The sequence below is a fragment of the Coenobita brevimanus genome, chromosome 6, assembly GCF_032717465.1.
Source record: "Coenobita brevimanus isolate Jiangsu-jjx chromosome 6, ASM3271746v2, whole genome shotgun sequence".
Taxonomy (NCBI): domain Eukaryota; kingdom Metazoa; phylum Arthropoda; class Malacostraca; order Decapoda; family Coenobitidae; genus Coenobita; species Coenobita brevimanus.
The window spans coordinates 70,210,586-70,232,409 of NC_136959.1; positions in this window are offsets into that span (position 1 = coordinate 70,210,586).

Genomic DNA, 21,824 nt, shown 5'->3' on the forward strand with positions numbered 1-21,824 from the left:
CTTATCACTCTCACCATCAGAACTATTACTACCATGCGCATATGCCTGACAAATGCCTGACCGCTGGGCATTTTACTCCATTCAGCACGAGGCCGTTCTTTTCCTCTCACCGACACCAGACGATTTTATTCAGGTTAGGAGTGCACCCAAGAAGCCCCAGACGCCTCTCCTAAGCTGGATATAGTGTAATGGTGTGGGTGTAGCAAGAATATAATAAGGAAATATTTTCTCTTGGTAAAGGGGTTACGAGGCAGACAAGTGTGCAGCCTCTCTCTCTCTCTCTCTCTCTCTCTCTCTCGGAAAAGAAAAAAAATTGATATTATTCCTTTCACTATATTCTTGCTAAGACTATTATATTCAAGTAAGGAAAGAGTGATGATTGAGGAGTAAAAAGTATCTCTCAATAACCCCCTCTACTGAGAGAGAGAGAGAGAGAGAGAGAGAGAGAGAGAGAGAGAGAGAGAGAGAGAGAGAGAGAGAGAGAGAGAGAGAGAGAGAGAGAGAGAGAGAGAGAGAGAGAATATTATGACAAACGTGAAGCCATATTAAAAAGTTTCGGTAAAGTGCGAATATGTACGACACTATAGTTATATCTTTTTCTTTTCCATCTTTTTTTCTGCGGAAATACGGTGGTGGCCGATGTTCAATGCCTGTCCTTTGTGACTCACTTCAGGCGAGGAATATTACCTGCTGTTACTTAAAATATAACACAAATGCTGATGCCACCTTAGGGAGGTTAGGTATATTATTCTTGCTACTACTACGACTACAAGTATATGATTATTATTATTATTATTATTATTACTACTACTACTACTTCTATTATTATTATTATTATTATTATTATTATTATTATTACCACCACCATCATCACCACGAACTCTCTGACGACCAATCTAAACCAACTTCAGTCTTACTACATCAACATAGCTTCAATTATCTGGGGGAGGGGTGGGGGAGCCTTCACGTGGTATACAAGTGCTGTCATTGGTGGTGTAATTCCCGCTGCTGGTGGTGTTATTAGGTGTAGCTGAAGTGTCTAAGTATAGCGCTGTGACGAGGCTGCCAGCACCCCCAGGCGTAGAAACCACACCCCAGAAACACCCCTCCCTCTAGTGTACCGTGGTGTGTAGGTAGGTGTAGAGGAGGGGAAGGGAGAAGGAAAGAGGAAGGAAACAAGGAAGGCAAAAAGAGGAGAGGGCTAGGGGTGAAAGTGTGTGAGGGAATAAGGAAGGAAAGGGAGCAAGAAGAGAAGAGAGTATAAGATGTGAAAAGGGAAGGAGAGGAGAGGGGAGGGAAAGGGAGGGAAGGAGGAGAGAAAGAGGAGGAAGAGGGAACAGGAGAAAAAGGGGAGAGGGAGAGAAAGGGAGAGAGAGGTGGGAGAAGAGGAGGGGGTGGGAAAGGGGAGGAAAGGGGAGATAAGCTGGGAGAAGGGGAGGGAAAGGAGATAAAAGGGGAGTGAAGGCGAGAGAAGAGGGGAGGGGAGCAGAGAAGAGGGGAAAAGGGAAGGGAGAGAAGAGAGAGGAGGGGAGAGAAGAGGAGAAGGAGAGAAGATGGAAGAAAGAGTGGAGAGAAAAGCGAGGAGGAGAGAAAAAAGGGGAGGAGGAGAGAAGAGGAAGGAGGGGAGAAAAGAGGGGAGGAGGAGAGAAGAGGGAGGAGGGGAGAAAAGAGAAGAGGAAGAGGAGAGGAAGAGAAGAGAGAAGAGGGGCGGAGAGAGAGAGAGCAGCGGCCATGTACCAGATCACGTCTATGTTTCATTTTCACAGACTATCACCTCTCTCTCTCTCTCTCTCTCTCTCTCTCTCTCTCTTTTTAACTCCCACACTCACGCCTTCGCACACAGACCCTCTCCTTCACATCCCTTTTACATAACTATCTTACTCAAATATTCACTTTCCACCCCTACAAAACAACCCTTACACGGTTCAATATTTCTGCCATTCTAGCATTCTGACTCCTCCATGCATCACTCTTAATTACTGATACGCCTTTTCCTATTCGTACTTTGCCAGCCTGGGAAAGGGCTGGTTATGGCTGTCACTCTCCCTCTGTAAAGGTCTAATTCTGCAGTGGAATTCATTTGGCCTTGTACGGTTACGCAACTTATTATTTTTTTAATTCGCGTTCTTGTTTATTTACTTACCCACTCACTCACTCCCTCACTCACTCACTCACTCACTCACTTTCACACGTACTGTACCCTATTACTCGAAATGTCCTCGGTCATTCGATCCACATACACCTTCACCCTTTACTGTCACTCACTTTCACACACGCATTCTCTCTCTCTCTCTCTCTCTCTCTCTCTCTCTCTCTCTCTCTCTCTCTCTCTCTCATAATATACATTTCCGCCTTGTTTCTTCATGTTATATATATATATATTTTTTCTTCATTCCTCCTCTTATTCCCCCATTTTCTTCTTGCCCTTCGTATTTTTTTCCCATTCTTTTTCACCTCCTCTTCCTCCTCCTCTCCTCCTCCCTCTCCTCCTCCTCCTCCTCTTCTTTGCATCCTTCCCTCCTCCTCCTCCTCTTTTGGTTTCCCCTCCTGGCATTCTTGTTTTCTTTACGTCCTCTTCCATTTCTTCTCTTCTTCCCTCCTCCTCCTCCTCTTCTTCTTACCCCCTCCACTTCTCTCATTCCTCCTCTTCTTCCCCTCCTCCTTCTCTTCTTTCTTCCTTTCTCCTCCTCCTCTTCTTCCCCGCCTCCTGTTCTTTCATTCTCTTTCTTTCCATCCCTCTACTTTTGTTTTTCTCTTCCTCCGCTTCGTCCATTCGTTTGGTTTCCACTCCTCCTCCTGCTCCTCCTCCTCCTCCTCCTCCTCCTCCTCTTCCTCTTCCTCCTCCTCCTCCTCATGAACAGCCACTCCTACAGCAAGCAAGGCCAACACTTTTTTATCCTTTTCCGCCTCATAATTTCCCCTTTAAAAATAAATACTTTTTATCCCATAACTACTCTTGGCTTCGAGAAAATTATCCAGAATTTAAAAAGATAATAATTGCAGTATTTTTTATGAATCAGGAGAAAATTATATCTTCAATAAATATAAGATATGGAAATTATAGTTTATGTCCATTTACCCTTAGGACAGAATTCTCTCTCTCTCTCTCTCTCTCTCTCTCTCTCTCTCTCTCTCTCTCTCTCTCTCTCTCTCTCTCTCTCTCTCTCTCTCTCTCACCAGACGATTTTATTCAGCTCTGGAAACTTCGATGTGGAGGGTTTAGATACAGCCTTCATTAACCCCTTTACTACTAGAGATCGAGCCTACGTTGAATAAAATCGTCTGGTAGCCATAATACGAAATACGTCACCGGACTGAAGGGGTTACGTATTAGTGTTGCGACATCACTGGTTTCCTGAAGGCTGATTGGCTGAGGAATGGTGACGTCATTGCTGGCTTTTGTGTGTGTGTGTGTGTGTGTGTGTGTGTGTGTACTGTCCCGTTTTCTTCTTACGTGATCAATTTCTTTATCAAACGTTGTAAATGTGGCGGAGGAAGTACGGACACTAACTGCTGCTGGACAAGGGTAACTGAGCTGAAAATGCAGGTGTTTTGTTGGCTATGTACGCACTTGTCCTCTGTGTTCGTGACGGCCTCTTACAACACAATTAAATAATAAAGACAAAATAGAAAAGAAAGGAAAACAGCAGACCCCGCGCAAGTTGAGTTAAACCTTGACTCTTTCTTCCTCTCTCTGAAAATCACTGTCTCACCAATTAATTTCCTTGTCCCCTTCCTTCTCTCCGATCCAGCCTCACTGCTATTGGGAGCTTCGTTTGACAGTCATGCATTGGCGCTGTAGAGAAGGCAACTAAAGTACATCGGGAAGTGATAATGATCCATGCAGACGGGAGAAAAGAGACGGTTTAGGCATGAGGTATGGGAGTGCACAGGAAAGGAAGGGAGGGAAGTGTGAGAGGTGAGGGAAGCATGAAGTGAGACAGCGATAAGGTTGAGGAGGGGTGGGAGACAGGAAGGGATGAAATAAGGGCGAGGGAGGCAGGGTGATGATCCAGCAAGAAAATCAGCTGATGAGTAAGACACGGCAAGGTTCGTGTTGGAAAGTGACTGGCGACACTCAGGTCCTCACCCGCTGCAGGGACGCCAGTGCAAAATCATGGTGGGGAGAGGAACATTATATAATACTGCACTGCGTTTAATTTACGCTCAGGGCATGTCAGACACTTTCTGACGCATCACATCAAGGACGAAGAGAGATCTAGTCCCTCTCACTTTAGTAATATTTCCCTGCAGAAAGAAATGTGAAAAAGAAGAGATGCACTATTAGGCGAACTTCTGTTCTCGAGTGTATAAGGATGGCAAGGTATGATCATGTTCCTGCGGATCTAAAGTTTGAAGGGATCTATGTCATCTAATATTGACTGATTAATAGGGGAATACTGTGTGCGTATATATATATATATATATATATATATATATATATACTGCTATGCCTACTGACGGTACCGTAACTCAAACGTGGAGTGTTGGACTGTAGCGTGGCTGAACCAGTGTGAGTGACAAGACATTATTCCATTAAAGCCATAATTTATACCTTACTACCGTAAATTCTTGCTATCTATAAGTGATTTTATTCACTTTAGGGTACATTTTCGAACAATGGAAGTTAACTATATCTTTCACTGACCCTTTCACTATAAAAGGTCACCCTTACGACGAATAAAAATTTCCGCTGGTACGAAGAATACTCCCACAGAATATGTGACCTTATCCAATGGACTAAAAATTGGCGCAGTGACAGAGGTACAGGGGGTCAAGTGGGTCCAGTGGCTGATAGCCGACCTGTGCAGACCCCATCCTGACCCACACACGTCTCTCAACCCCTTCAGTCCCACGACACACTGCACGTTTCCTTTATGCAGCCTTCAGCTCTGGCAGACATCAGGCTGTGACAGGGCCAGTGTCTGAACACCCTCCACAACAAACTTTACCTTCAAAGTAAATTCACCTGAAAGCAATACGATTCTCTCTCTCTCTCTCTCTCTCTCTCTCTCTCAAATCTCCAGAGAGGAAGAAAGAGAGGGGGGGGAGGGAGATCAAAAGCAAGAAGTGCGCCAGGAAGGAGAAAGGGAAACTGTCCATCTATCCATCATCCAATCCTACGTTGCCCCATGAGGAGCGCAGGAGCCCGGGGCTAGACAAGTTGGTCCTGACATTTACGATGAGAGTCAAAGGGAAACCCCAAGTGTAAAAAATATGCATTAGAGAGGAGAAAAAAAGACGAGGAAGGAAAAAGAGGGGGGAGGAAAAAAAAGGTGGGAAAGAACGAGAGAGAGAAGGAGTATCGGTGTTGCGTCCTTGTGCAAGTTGACTTCTGACCCGCTAGCTTGTTTACTTGCTCACATGAGAGAGAGAGAGAGAGAGAGAGAGAGAGAGAGAGAGAGAGGGGGGACAATGTTTCCTCATTCCACATTTGTAGAATTTTTAAGATGTACCTGTGTTAGGCAGTTACTGGTGTGTGTGTGTGTGTGTGTGTGTGTGTGTGTGTGTGTGTGTGTGTGTGTGTGTGTGTGTGTGTGTGTGTGTGTGTGTGTGTGTGTGTGTGTGTGTGTGTGTGTGTGTGTGTGTGTGAGGAGGAGGAAGCAGGAGGTCAGAGTGGAAGGATACTCAGGGAAGAGAAGAAGATGATGAGAGAAAATATGAGGAAAAGGGAAGAGAGAAGGGGAGAGGAGGGAGAGACAGAGAAGATGGATGAAGAGAAGAAAGGAGGGAAGGGGAGAAGGGAGAGGAGGGGGAAGGAAAGAGGAGAGGAAGAGAATGATGGCGAGAAGAGAGTGGAAGCGAGGAGACGAGTGAAGAAAGGATGAGAAGAAAGAAAAGAGGAAAGAAATGGGCAAAAAGACGAGAAGAGAAAGGGTGGGAGGAAGAAAAACAGAGAAGAGCGAAGGAGGAGAAGTGAAAAAGGATGAGGAAATAATGATGGAATGAAGGAATAACGATGACAAGTGTAGATAAGAAGATACTAGACACAGAAAGAGGTGTAGGGGAGATAAGGAGTGAGTGGGGAGAGAGGAAGATGGGGAGAAAAGTTGAGCAGGGAAGGAGGAATGAATGAATGAATAAAGGAAGGAAGGAAGGAGAGAAAAGCAAGGTCCTGCCTTTAATCACTTAGTTTCACTTCTACGACACATCAAGGCTTCAAGGGGACCATTACAGAGAGAGAGAGAGAGAGAGAGAGAGAGAGAGAGAGAGCATCCTAATAACATCCATGTTCCATACACTGGCCACACAGCAACTATTTTAACCCCTTCACTCCGATGACTCATTTTAAAATCATCAGACGATTTTATTCAGCTTAAGCGAGACTTACTGAGCTGGGGGGGTTGGATAGAGCCTTCATTCACCTCTGTTCTCTGAATCGAAATAAAATGGTCTGCATGTGACACGAATAAAGTATAAAAAAAATGTTACTCGACTGAAGGTGTTGACTGAAGTAAGTACACACACACACACACACACACACACACACACACACACACACACACACACACACACACACACACACACACAATTCCTTCCATTCTTTTCACGCTTCTTGTTCTTCTTACGGAAAAATCTCCACTTACAACAATTCTTTGGTCGTAAATCTGTTCGTGCATCTGACCCGGGGGACGTTCAAGCACACACAAATTAACGACCACATTCCTCTCGTAAAGTTAGATTCAGATGGGTAGCTAAGAAAAGGAAATCAATGCACAATCTCCCCTTATTAGTAGAGTTTTAAGCCCCTGAATCCATTGACCTGCTTTACCGCTTTATTTTCGTTGCCTCCGGACGATTTTAATATTGTTACTAGAGCATCCTGCACTCTACTCACATTAACCTGGCCTAAAATTTCCATCTCTTCGTCTTGAATACTGAGCTGTAACGAGTATTAACATTAGAAAATGATGCTAGTCACAAAGAAGTGTTATGGAAAGGATGCAAAGCCAAGGTACTGTCTTCTTCTGCCACTGACCCATGGGACTAGAATGCGAATGGGCGAAAACTCTGGGCCAAGTTAAGGTGAACGAACTATAGGAGTGAAAGGATAAATAACAACTCTATTTAACCTTGACATCTCGAAAAGTATCCCGAGGGGGAAAAAATCGTCTGGTGATAGCAAGAATAAAATAAAAATACATACAATAAGAATGAAATCAAGAAGAATGAGCAGGAGTGAGCAAAGGCACCCAAATGGACTCAAATATGATACATTCCGATTCAACTGAGAGATACGTAGGAACTGGTTTGGCAAAAGATTGGCGGATAAGTGGAAGAATTCACTGAGGGAATTAGTAGTGATGTGGTTGGTGCTCAGTCCATAGTTTCAAGATTACGTTAGATAAACATAGGTACTTTTCTTAACAGGTGATCAACAGGAGAAAAAAAAAACTATTAACTAAATAACAAGAACTTCATACACCAGATTACAAGTGTCCTCCATTCATTAACAAAATAAATAAATAAATCTTTTCCAGCCATAAGAGTACTCAAAACAGAATCATTGCCATTTTTTCACGTTCCAGTCCAGTAGCCTAGAATGTCTTCCCTTCAGACTTTCCTATAAAAATTTCTAAGGCAGTTTTTCTATGGTGCGTGGTCCCCCTTCTCACCTTTTTCCTGCTTGTTTCGACTGGCTTTGGTGGGTGAGGGACAGCTTTCTTCTTTGCTATCCTTGTCTTATACTCGCAGCAAAAATAAGGTTCAGTATAAAACGATATTACTGCAGTTTGCTTAATGAGTATCAAAGCACGTAGAACAACACAGAAAGTCGACCATTTTGTGCCACCCTAATTACGTTCCATATATTTTTTTTTTATTAAGTCAATAGTTCAGTAATGTACAAAAAAATATATATATATAAAACCATGGAAGTTGCATTGCTTCCTATAATAACGATTTGCCAGTTTCCAATTTGGCAGTACTACTTTTAAGGGAAAATATGTGATACCTTGTACACACTCCTGACGTGGACTGTCTGTGCATGAATCCTGGCTTATATTTTCTCCCTGACCTGCACAGCTGCTTAGTAGTAATAGTAGTAGTAATCATCATCATCATCATAGCATCCTTTTGCACCCAATTTCCCGTGGCTCAGTGATGGAATAAGGCAATACTACAACCGTGGATCCTTTCCAACGCACTTCTTCAAGACAACTATCATATTCTTGAGTTTGTCTCTTGTTACAGCTCAACATTTAAGACAGAGGGACGGCAGTTTTACGTCTACTTAAAGAAAGTTATAAATATGACTTGGAACCACACTTGCGAAAATAACACGGCGATAACTACCATACAAGAGAGGTATCAAGTGCATTATTGATTTCTTACTCTGGCCATTATATACGATTTACTGTTCCGGTCTAGGGGTCCGTGGGGTGTGCAAGGTGAGAAAACTGTTGCAAAAGGACTGGACAATACATGACTAGACGCAAAGCGCTTCAAGGCTACACCAGTGACTCCCTCATGGATGGGACAACTCCAGAATTCTCATACTTTCTCTTATTCTTGTTCTCTGTTCCCGTTATTCTGTTCCAGTCTTTTATTTTCTGGCATTACCTGGAAGACAATACATGAGTTACCCTGAGCATGAGCAGGTTACCGTACTAATAACAGTATTAACACACTCCCTTGACTCACTCTCGGGTGAATAATACCGTCTGGTATTTGCTGATACATGAGTTCTTCCCACTGTGAGAGGGTTAGGTGGCGGTATGAACACCCTCGGCCTCCCATACTCTCCCTCTCTCAGCTGAATGAAATCGTCTGGCGTGAGCTGGAATAGAAAAACTAGACACGACCAAGAGAGGGTTTGTTTATCGTTTACTAAAGATTATCTGTGTATTTCTTTATATTTTTGTTCACTGAAGATATCTGCTTACTTATTAATTTATTTTTTACTAGCAGGGGTATCCGGCGTTGCCCGGGCCAAAAACAAAAGGCGAACACTCTAATCCTACTTGTTCTAGTTCAATCTTTCTTTCTACTCCAGAAAGACCATGTACTCGTACCTCTTATTCTTTTAAAGAGGGATTATAAGAGGTCCAGGAACTTTCTATTTCGGCTTTCGCAGACTAACGCACAGTATTTGTGTGCACGTTTACTATTACCAGTGATCTCAAAATGACCTCAGACCGGTGACCTCAAATAACCTCGATGGTCAACCTCACACAGCCTATGTTCGAACTGACGGTCATGTGAGTCTCCAAGCCAAAAATTGGGCTGCAGGGGTACCCGGCGTTGCCCGGGCCAAAAAAAAAAGCGAACACTTTACCGATGACCTCAGGTGACCCAGATCTGAATTTTGACCCGCCTAAAACCATCCTTCGGTCACCACGATTCAGTATCTATATGGGTCTGGGGGTCTTTGGTTTAGGTGTGATTAATGGTGGAGACAGCCCTAGCATGTATTCAATATGAAGGGTGGATGTTAGCGCCGAAGTGGTGACATGTGGAGGTGTAGGAGGACTATTGGGCCTTGGGATAGGCTACTGCCCCCGAGATATAGGCCCTGAAGCCTTTGCCCGGAGTCGGAGACATAAAAAAAACAAAAACAAAAAAAAACAACGTGGCTCTTATATATATAGATTACGGAAGTTTTGCGGGCCAAGGAAAGCCTAGATGTAATATGGCCCCTTTACTACTAGACGTCTCATTCTGTGGAAAAAAGGGTCTTGTGGCAGAGAGATGGAGACGGTTCTGTGAGCATGACCACACACACACACTGACTCAACGAGGGACAGTCACGTGCAAAAGTTCTCATTCTATTCCACTCTCCTCTCTTCCTCTCCTTTTTCTCTCTTCCTCTCACTCTTCCCTACCCTCCACTTTTATCCCCTCTTTCCTCTTCTCTCCCATTCTTCCCCCTCCCCTCCCCCTCCCCATGGACTTAGCCCCAGAATACGAAAAAGTCACCGTCAAAAGGTCGCCTGCTGCTTTTCCACATCGTCTACTCCACACTTAGTGCATGTCCGTCACTTTCCACCCTGACGCCTCACATTGAAAAAAAAAAATCTACAGTACAGGCAGTGCAATGTAACAAGCCTCTCCCATCTTTGAAATCTTGGCCAGCGGAGGAAAAAATAAAAAATGAAATATTTGGAGTTAAGTTATAGCTTCGCATCACCTGTGTGCCTCTGCGCTTGTTGTGGACCCATGTGAATATGTTATCAGCAGGCCCTACCTCCACGCCACACCAGACATCCTTACATTACTATACACCAAATCATACCACAAGACAGCCCTCGCTTCACACCGCACCATCAGACAGCCTTCAAACTACACCACACCACTCCACTAAACAGCCTTCGAACCGTACTACCACACATCCCTCAAGCCACATCACATTATACCACACCACCGGACAGCCCTCACTCATACCCCACCACACCACACCACCAGACAGCCCTCTCAACACACCACACCAAACCCAACGACACTACACCACAGCACAGCACAGCACAGCACAGCACAGCACAGCACACAGTCCTCCCCGACGGTACAAGGGCAGCGACCTGAGGAAAGCAGGGTGGGGCAGGCTTAGACCCCCTCCCCCACCGTTTCCTCCCCCTCCCTCGACCCCACCCACTTCCCCTCACCTTCACCTCCAAACCTTTCCCCTACTCCCCTCATGTGGTCCTCGTTATGTCTACTCTCTCTCTCTCTCTCATTCCAATAACGCAACATGATGACCAGTATCTTTATTATGGCCGAGTAAATCTTGCCATTAAGACCGAGAATTGTACTAGTAATATTAACTTGTAACATACACATACACATTCACAAACATAAAATCTGAAGCCCGGACGTTCATAAATAGACAATATAAGGACATTACCATCATCATCATCATCATCAATTAAGGTCACATACCCACTCACTAATTATCAAACTTGGCTCTATTATCTTTCATATCCACCTGTGTGAGAGAGCCAGTCCTTCCACAGCCAAGTTAGCTTACAGAGAGGTGAAATCGTGGCTACATACGTGTTCTTGTTAACTTAATAATTTATTCTAGTTGATGTTACTTTCCTTGATTAACTTCTCATATCTTTTGGTTTGGTTCGTCGTCGCCTTTCTCCAAATTCACTAAGAAACGCCTTTTTTTCTTTCTTTTTTTTCCCTTCCTCGACATGCTCATCTTTCCACATGTCCATTACGCTTGAGCACACACTCTTCTATCCTCTTATCAGCTGCCTTTCTTACTGCGCGTCCCTTATTTACATCAATCTCCCATTTCACTGTAATCAGTCGAGAAGATCTGTTCACATGTATTCCTCAACATAACCCTCTTCCCTGTTCTCATTCTTATCATCCTTTTGCTCTTATTTTTTCCTTCTTTCTTCTTTTATCTCGACATTCGGGTTTGGCATCTGGCGTATGTGCATAACAATAACACTTGCTCGTGCAGTCCTGTTGCAGTGTTTATCCGATTCTCTGTTCCTTATTAAGTCTTATGGCAGGGCCGCTCCAAGAGATACTCCCGCACCCAGCATCAGCTTCAATGTTTTCAGATATGTTTACATTACTTTCCTCTCTTATCTCAGCATCCCCTCTTTTATTTCTCCCATTTATATACTAATTCTAACACACCCTTTGCCCGCAACATGTCTCTTTCCCACAACTACATTTCTCTCTCGACTCCATCACAACCTTCACTACCTTTACTTCCCCTACCGCGCTACTCCACCAACTGACAAACACTGCATCCTACATTCCTTTAACATTTCTAACCCAACACCTTATAGGCAGGCCACTAACTTTCCTGGTTCATTTGTTCAGAGTGCATTATCAGTAGTTTTCCTATCTTGCAGTTATTCTACTCATCTTTCACTTTCTCCATTTTTTTTCCCCCAAGTCTAATATCAGCCGTTCTCTCTTCCGCCAGTTCTCCTCCGCTGCTATTTCATTCTACAGTTTCTCCACTTTTCTTTCACCCTGACACACTCTTCTGCACTTTCCTGCCACACTATCTCGGTTTCACCTTACATACGACTCGTACAATCATGTCACCACACACTCCGCCACTTAATACTCTCCCGGATCGTATTACACATCGCAATGGGTAAAATGCTGCAGCCAGATGTGCCCTGTAACAGTGTACATCCGAGGAACGGTTGAGAGTTATTTTTTTATGCAAGGATGAACGAACCGAAGGCTGGATGACTGTAATTTGTTCTTTCCGGGGAAAAAAAAAATTCAAGATGGAAAAACATGACTGCTCATATAATGCCCCTCAAGGACGAGCGACCGGTCACTCGCCTCAAACATCTGGCCTACGCAGCCTAGCCCTGGAATCCAACACTCGTAATAGGGAAAAAAAACGATTGAATGGCAGACAGGCAACACATTACCAATCACACGTCTTTCATGCATCACTCTCTCTCCCTGTATCAGGTATAAATAATTATTCACTGTACAGCTAAGGGCATATACTGATACACTTCATAGCATAAAAAAAAGAAAAATATTAAGAACGGAGACAGCATAAAGAAAAAATTAAAAAAAGGAAAGAGATAGCGAGTAATGACAAAACCAGTGAGGCCATCATGGGAGTCCAGAAACCTTTCAGACAATTACGTGTGGATCGATACTGCAGTCCTCAGACGTACCTCATTATGTTAAGAGAGAGAGAGAGAGAGAGAGAGAGAGAGAGAGAGAGAGAGAGAGAGAGAATTGCAATAGACACAGCCTTCTTTATCGTCACTTATTTCAGTTAATATCCTTCATTCTTTCTCCCGGGAACGTCCAAAACTGCCCACCACATCAGTCTCAGGACCTGTATCTGCCTCCCTATTAGGATCACAAACATTCTATATCCAACGATCTCTCACACTGCTCCCCTCAATCCTGGATCTGTCCTCATCCATACTCTTCATAACACACACACACACACACACACACACAATTACACTTCTCATTCCTCTCCTCCATTCACCACTCATCAACGAGCATAACCAACTCCTTCCCTCCCTCCTTCGTGTGTATCCACTTCTGATCTTCCACATGCCGCACCTACCAAGTCATCCACTTTCCCTACCTTTCATTTTAGCTACACACACACACACACACACACACACACACACACACACACACACACACACACACACACACACACACACACACAGCCATTACATCATACTTTCCTTTCCTGAAGCCATCTACAGTACTGCTTCCATCTTGCTTCCTTCAACATTCAGTACTCTTACACGTCCCACCCTTCCATACGTGCCTGCCACATACTGTAGACCCAAAACACTAAGGATCCACGCACACCGCCCTACACACACACACACACACACACACACACACACACACGTGGTAGTGCGCGTGTGTGACCGTCACCACCATCCCGTGCTCAGGTGACCAAGTTTCCAGTTCGCGGACAGGGGAGGTTGACTGGGGAGGGGGCAGGGGGAGTGACGTGTTGATATAGGGTGCTGCCGAACGTGTCTCACCACGTGCTCTAACAACCCACATACCCACTACACCCACACACCACCATCACCACCACTACCTGCGTCACCACCATCATCACTACCACAAGGATAAATGGATGAATGAAGGGATCCGTGAACAATGCAGTGTGGAGGTAGACACAACGGCATTGATTATACACAGAACTGCCTCTGATATAATATAATAAAGGAGAGAGAGAGAGAGAGAGAGAGAGAGAGAGAGAGAGAGAGAGAGAGAGAAAGAGAATTACTGAAGTACGTGGAGCTAATGGAACACGCTGACCCAATCAGCATCGTTGTTCACTGTTCTCTGTAACATGGAATCCAGGCTGATCATATTAAAATCTTACAAGTGTTCTATACATGACCGTAAAGATTCATCGGTTTACTAGCACCTCCACCACTTCATTTATATAACATGGGCATGACGGAGTGGCTGGGATGTGTGAAAGTAGGGCAGCTGAAAGAAGAAGAGGGAGACCAAGAACGATGTAGAGAGACGAAGTGAGGGAGTGTAGTGTGTCGTGTGAGGCGTCGTTACTGAGTAGGGTAAAGACAACAATGTCCACTCACAGGATGCAGTGTAGGCTAACAGACGGATACACGAAATGATATCTTTACTTATCAGCCTACCATTCCTACCCACGGCCCTACAATCAGCACCACTATCACTACAAATATTACCACCGTCATCACCATCAGTCATTATCATCACCACCCCCAACACAATTAATCTCACCACGACCTCTGTCACCACTACCACATAACCTACATCATTATCATCACTACAATTATCCACACCACCACCACCACCACCACTAGATGTGCCAGCTGTTGAACCTGAGGTCACAACATCAATAACAAACCACACCACATCACATCATCATAATCCACCACGCCATACCACATCACATCACACCCAACCACACCACACCAGATCACGCCACACCACACCACACCACATCACACCACACCACACCACGCATCACACTACACAAAAGCCACATATCGCACTACACAAAACCCCACACCACATCACATCACATCACACCTCACCACATCACACCACACCACACCACACATCACACCACATCACACACGACACCACATCACACCACAACCACCGCGGGGGTTGTGGTGTGGGTGTGGGGTGTAGTAATGACATTGTTGTCGAAGGTTACTCTCAGTGGCTCAACGCCTTTCACACCGATGCCCAGTTTTTGTGCAAGGGGGACGGTGCACCTGAGGGGGAGGGAGGGATGAGGAAGAAAGGGGTAGTGGGAGGGGCGAGGAAGGGAGCAGGAGGGAAAGAGAAGGTGATTAGGGAGAGAAGGAGGAGGAGGAGGAATGGGGAGACGGAGGAGTGAGGAAGAGTAGAATGGACACACACACACCACACACTCACTATACACAAGTTTCCTCTCAAAAGAAACGAAACCCCGTCAAAATACAAATGACATGTAAATTTTTCATATATTAAATGCACAACTATATCCATCACTGTACTTGCATAGGCTCAAAAAAAAAAAAAAAAATTAAGCCTGAAAACTGAAAGAAAAACAAACATTACATCAGCTACCCCTTTCACGTCAATGTTAAAGAAAATGGGAAAAAGGAGCCGTATTATTTTTCTTCGCCTGCTCATACCGCCTCTTACTAGTTAACCTGGGTGCTGAGGGGCGCCTTCACGTGGTGACACCGATTTAACTGGGTGGTGGAGCTACCCGGTTATATAAATGTCCCTTGGCTCCCTCCCTATCCCCCAAGAGGAGAACGGTGAACTACAAGGAGAGAGAACAGGACAACTTCAGCTTGCAGTTACACCAGGTTCACGTGCCAAATGACCCTGTGTTTGCAAGCACTACTACTACTACTACTACTACTACTAGCACCACCACTACTACTACTACTACTACTACTTCTTCCGTTACTACTACTACTGGTTAACTCTTGCACGTTATTTTTACAAACTATCCCATATCACAAAGGTTTAAGTGGCATGCAAGAAAATGTTACTCCATAATACTACTCTGCAATATGCAAAATAGTTGTACGCTCGGGTGTCTGCCCTGTCCTCTCCTCCATCCTTCTTTCCTTCCATCATCTTCTGTCTTTCTCTCCTTCATTCTTTCCTCGTCCTTCTGCCTACGGGTGACTACACTCCCTCCTCTGTCTTTCTTTCCTTCATTCTTTCCTCTTCCTTCTGCCTGTGGGTGACTCTACATTGAGTGACAAGCCTAATGGTTTCCTGTACACCAGGACACCATTTACTAAGCTGGGTGGTAACCATATAACCAAAATTTGGCGCCTGGTGGTTTAGTGGGTAATTACGGCGCTCCAATCAGATTGATCCGGTGAAGGTTTATATCCAAGGGGAGGTTGGGGTTTGCTGCTCACGTATTGCCACTCAGGGATGAGTGAGACTTGTCACTCTCATCTTAAATGTCAGGATCAACTTGCCTAGCCCCGGGCCCCTACGCTCCTCATGAGGCAATGTAGGATTGGATGATGAGTGAATGAATGAAATATGCAAAATAAATCGCTAAGGAAGAGGTTTATGTGCGCCTCCTACGTCTTAAGAATACAACCTGAGATTAGTATCTCTTGAGAAGGAGTACCGTAAGAGGACGAGGAAACACACACACACACACACACACACACACACACACACACACACACACACCGCTCGCTGGTGCAGTGGTAACGCTCTCGCTTGCCATCTGGTAGACGGGAGTTCGCGCCTCGCTTAGGTTGCGAAAAGTTTCACTGACGAAGTGGGTGGTTACTGTCCCCCTTGAGCAAGGGGACGGGTGTGTGAGTGTGTGAAGGTCACAGCCTTGCCCTTAGATCGGACTATATGAGCTCTCAGCTCCCTTCCGGGAGGGTAAAATGCTGACGAACACGACCATCAAGTGATCCTGACCGACCCGGTGAATTACACACACACACACACGAGGGCAGCTACGTACAGAATTATAGCCAGGAGATGGAGTGAGATGAGACCAAGATACCAGTTGGTGTAGCTTTGTGTACGGAATTCGTCGGGTTGGGTTTGGGAAGTAGAAGAAGAAGAAGATGATGATGATGATGATGATGATAATAATGATTTTTTTTTTTTAATGTGTCTGACTCTGGACATAGGCTTCACAGGCTGCTCTCAAGGCCCAGTAGTCCTCCTACATACGATACACATCCCTACATGTCACCACTTTGGCGCTAACACCCACCGTCCATACTGAATACATGCTAGGGCTGTCTCATACAGGACTGGTGTATTGGTATTAGCGGGGGTATTTTTACGACATGTCGGCGGGTCATCTGGTAGATCAGCAAAGCCTGATTTCATGAAATTCAAATCCTTAAACTGTTCCCTGCCCCAGCGGGGATCTGAACCTGGGTCCGGTAGGACTGCAGGCCACCTCTCTACCGGTTAAGCCACCGCGAAGAAGAAGAAAAACAAGAAGCAAAACAAGAATCAAGAAGAAAAACAAGATGAAGAAGAAGAAAAGAGAAGGGATGAAATATTGTTAATAAGGCTGAGAAACAAGAGTAAAAGTACTGAATGGAAGAGACTGTGGTATTTGATGGCACGGATACGGGAGTGAGGGGAAGCGTGGCGAGAAAGTTGGCTGGAGGGAAAAAAAAGGAGGAGGAGGAGGAGGAGGAGAGAGAGAGAGAGAGAAGGAAAACCGTTCAGAACAAACATGGCTGATATTCCAATAAACATTTTGCAAGTCATCACGTCCTGGCCAACTCAGAAAGTCTCATTCTATCATTTATGGGGAGTAAGAGTGATGATGATGATGATGATGGGATTAGGAGTGGTGATGATGATGATGATGATGATGGGGGGTAGGAGTGATGATGATGATATGGGAGTAGGAGCGATGATGATGATGATGATGGCCCTACTGTTGTCTGATATTAAAATGAACTTTCCTATTGGCTATACTAATGAAGACACTGATTGGTTTCTTTTAAGCATGTCACCGAGTCTCTGATGTCCTACAACAGCATAGGGGACTGGACATTAACCCCTTCAGTCCAAACACGTATTTTGGTCTTTAATTTTGGGTAACGGACACACGGTTATACACAACTTAGGAAAGACCTTTAGTACTAGATGGGTTACAAAAGGCGGTTTCTAACCCCTCCACTTTGAAAATCTAAGCTGCAGAAAATCGCCTGGAGGTATCTGGATAAACTACAAACTTCCGTCACGGGACTGAAGGGGTCAGTATGTGAAGGCAGGATAGGAATATAACAGGGGTGCCTGAGAATGTGGACGGTGTGACTCCCGACCCCTGTAAAGGCTGAAAATCCAGTACAATCTTATTTTCTGTGTTGAGGCGAGGTGAATGACCTAGCCTGCCGCACCCACCCACCTCGCAGGGTACCAGTTCATCGTCTCCAGCCGCTCACTTTACCATAAAATGTATATTTGCATTTTATCTGGTCACAAGCACGCAGGGAAATACCTAAGATACCCATGTACCTACTTATGCCTCTAACCTGACTTGAGCCGGATGAATCTGAGAATGCATCGTTGCAACTAGGATGGCTAACGGCAAAGAAACCAAGTATAAAACTTTAGAACGAGCTATAAATAAATAAATAACACTCAGACGGTTTACTATCTCATTAGCCCAAAGAACCTGTATCCTTCTTGCTGTGGAGATGCCTGACGCACCAACACATAGTAGAAGACACGCCAAATGTATCCCTCTTGCTGTGGAGATGCCTGACGCACCAACACATAGTAGAAGACACGCCAAATTCCTGAAATCAAAACACTTTACTGCTGAAAGTGCTTTGCCAAAAGACCCACGAATATGATACACATTTTGACACAGTACTGACAGAGTTCTGATGGTGGCCATATGCGCCATGAGGCCAAAACTGCTTGATACAACGGCCATGTGATCTCAGAACCATCACCGGAATGACTTCACTGACCAAGAACCAGGCATGACTACATCAGCCCCTGTGTTGTGTCCCCTTTCTCGACTACAGTACACATGATGTTCCTGGGGCATCACAGCCATAGGGAACATGTTTGTCAAAGGGTTTGGAAAGTTTTCTGTTGTCTGGGAGGACGCCAGTTTGAGTGAACGTCAGCTCGATCCCAGGCTGAGACAGGAACACTTTAATTACCTGAATTTCGTTAAAACAGACTTTACTGATCCCCCAAAAGACCCACCAATATGTCATAAAAACAATCCCGTAATATCATTTTACCAGTTTGGAGTGAGACAATGTGACAGCCTTTGCATGTATTGAATACTGACGGTAGATGTCAGCGACGAGTTGGTGGCGTGAAAGTGTGCGACACAGGACTGCTGGGCCTTAGTGAACAGGTCATTAAACCCATTACCCAGATGCAGAAGAATCATGACGTCAATGTAGAAAAAATCCTGACGTCAATGTGCTGGCAAGTAGGTGAGGAAGCAGGAAACCAGTCCCCACACACACTGTGGATCACACACATCTGTGCTCCACCTCTTAAAGGATTCAAATCAGTTTGCTTGCTCTAATAGCAAGGGTGGACCAAGACTACCTCGTGCAGGAGTCCTTCTGCCTCGGACATACTACATGCACAGCAACAGGAAATACAGGGAAAACAAATAAAATCACAGGCCTATCTGTGTTCCGACTCAGTGATGCCTTTCTCTTGCGTGAGGTCAGATTAAAGGTGTAATGTCATTTAACATACTCAAAAAATGTGAACGTCTCTGAGGTGCAACCCAGACTCTCTCTCACCTTTGTATCCCAGGGACGCAGAGCTAAACAACACAACAAATACACCTGGTGACATCTATTTTTGGCAGCACAGAACACTGACATTCCCTAAAGAGCTAAAGGAGCACAGGTTCTGTGATGTGGTGCTTAATGAACTATGATACTGACTGTGTGTGTGTGTGTGTGTGTGTGTGTGTGTGTGTGTGTGTGTGTGTGTGTGTGTGTGTGTGTGTGTTGAGCACTTCACTATGAAAATACAATATACTTTCTATTCTCTTCTTCCTACTTCCTGACAATTTTACTCAACCGATGGGGAAATCTCTCTTAGTGAAGGCATTACAAACAATCTCTTAAGAATCTCCTCCATCAAGAAATGTCTTAAAGCTAAATAAAATCGTGAGACAGAGACAAGACTAAAAGCACACGTCATGGGAGAGAAAGTGTTAATTAACGGGAGGGTGTTGACGGTGTGAGGTGTGGATTTTGGCACCTGGCTTATACAAAGGGGGACCAAGGTTCGCCTTATACTTGACTATTTCCACTTCCCTGTTGCCTTATATTTCACTATTTCTACTTCTCTGTTGACTAATATTCCTGGGAGAGGCCTGGTATATTTCTCTGTCCGTAGGCAATGCTGTTTTATATGATGCAGAGGGAGGGAAAGTGATGAGCACGCCCTTAGTAGGCGCAGTGGAATAGTAATGATGAAGAATTTTTGACCTTTCCTGTTCCTAGGCTACCCCTTCCCTCAGTACCACACCACGAGGAGAGGGGGCTAACCTGAATCCTGCCTGCCTGCCTTCTTGCCTTCTTACATGCTTGCCTCCTCTCCCCCTTCTGCCTCTCCCTACAAGCAACCCCTTTCTCTCCCTGTCTACCCACCTTGTCTCTCTCTCTGCCTCCAGTTTTCTCTACCTTTCACCCTGCTTGCCTTGTGCCAGCCCCGCCTTTCCTGCCTTCCCAACCTTGCCCCCTTCACTTTCCCAACCATTTTTTCCCCAGCCGAGTTGACCCAGCCAGGTCGTGTGCTTGTGACTGCTTGCGTCTGCCCACCCGCTGCGGCAAACCAAGGCCTACTCTCCCCTTCACCTTTTGTTATCCCCTCTCCCCTCTTTTTGTTGCTCCTTTCACCCTCTTCGTCCTCCTCCTATCTGTTCTCCCTTCCTCTTCCCCTTTTGCTGTTGCTCCCCTCACCCTCCTCCTCCCTTTTTTTTTCAATAGGGTGATTAGCAGGAAGAGAACAGGTGTACTCAAGAGGGCACATCAGATGAAACACAAAACAGCCATACAGCTTAATTTCTGCTGCCATCTCCCTTCTTCCCCTTTTTACCGTTGCCGTCTTCTGCTGTCTCCCTCCCCTTCTCCCCCTTTCTGCTGTCTCCATCTCCCCTCTCCTGCTGTCTTCACCATCTCCCTGTCTTGATACCCACCTTGTTGTTTCATTATGTTTACAGGACATATCTCCCCCCCCCCTTCTCTCTCTCTCTCTCTCTCTCTCTCTCTCTGGCCAAACTTTTTCGGTCACCCTTGCAACCTGCTGTCCTACCTCCCTCCACACCTTCTTACCTTCCTACCTCTCCTTGACTTTAAACCTCCCTCCCTCCTCCTCTCCCTGCCAGTCTCCCCAGCTATCCTCTTCGCTTTCTTCCTGTCTCTCCCTCCTCCCTCCTTGTCTACCTTCTCCTCTTCCTCCCTACTAACCTTCCTCAGTACTTAATCATCGTCCTCGCTTAGTCAATCCACTTTCTCTTCTTTTACTCTCATTCTCCTAATTTGTCGCAAAAATGAAGTGACGCTGATTCCCAAACGTCACACTTCTCTCTCTCTCTCTCTCTCCCTCTCTCTCTCTCCCTCTCTCTCTCTCTCTCCCTCTCTCTCTCTCTCTCTCTCTCTCCGTTTTCTTCTTTCCCTGTCTTCTTCTTTCATCTTCTCCCTGTTTCTCTCTTCCCCACTCCCTTATCTCTCTCTTTCCTTCATCTTTTCCTGTATTCAGGCCTCTCTCCTTCTCTCCTCTTTCCCTTTCTCCCTGTCTCTCTCTTTTTCCCTCCTTCCCTAGCTTTTACCTCCCCTTTTCTTTCGTCCCATTCTTCCAGTCTCGTTTCCTCTCCCTCTCTCCTAACCATCCCCCTCTACTTCCTTCCTGTTAACCTTCTCTTCTAAATTTAAACTTCTCTCCTCGTCAGTCCACATTACCTTCATTTTCTAACTCGTCTTCCTGATCTGTGCCAAAATCCTGTGACAGTGATTACCATCTTCAGTCTACTATTTCTTCAATCCCCTTTTTCTCGCCTCTCTCTTTCCCTCCCTTCTTCCCTGTCGCCCTCCTCCTCTTTCCTCCTGTCTCTCTCTTTCCATCATTCTTTCTCCGCCTCCATTTCTTGCTGTGTCTCCCTTACGCTCCTTTTCCTATCTTCCTGTCTCCTTTTATCTCTCTCTCTTTTCACATTCTTCCTCCTTCCTTCCTTCCTTCCTTCCTTCTCTCCTGCCAACGTTCCTCACTACTTTTTGCTTAATCTCGCTTTGTACGTCATCGCACATCAATCTATTTTTTTTTTTTCACTCCTGCTCCTAATATGTCGCAAAAATAGTGACACAGACTCACATCCGCCATTCTCCCTGTCTACC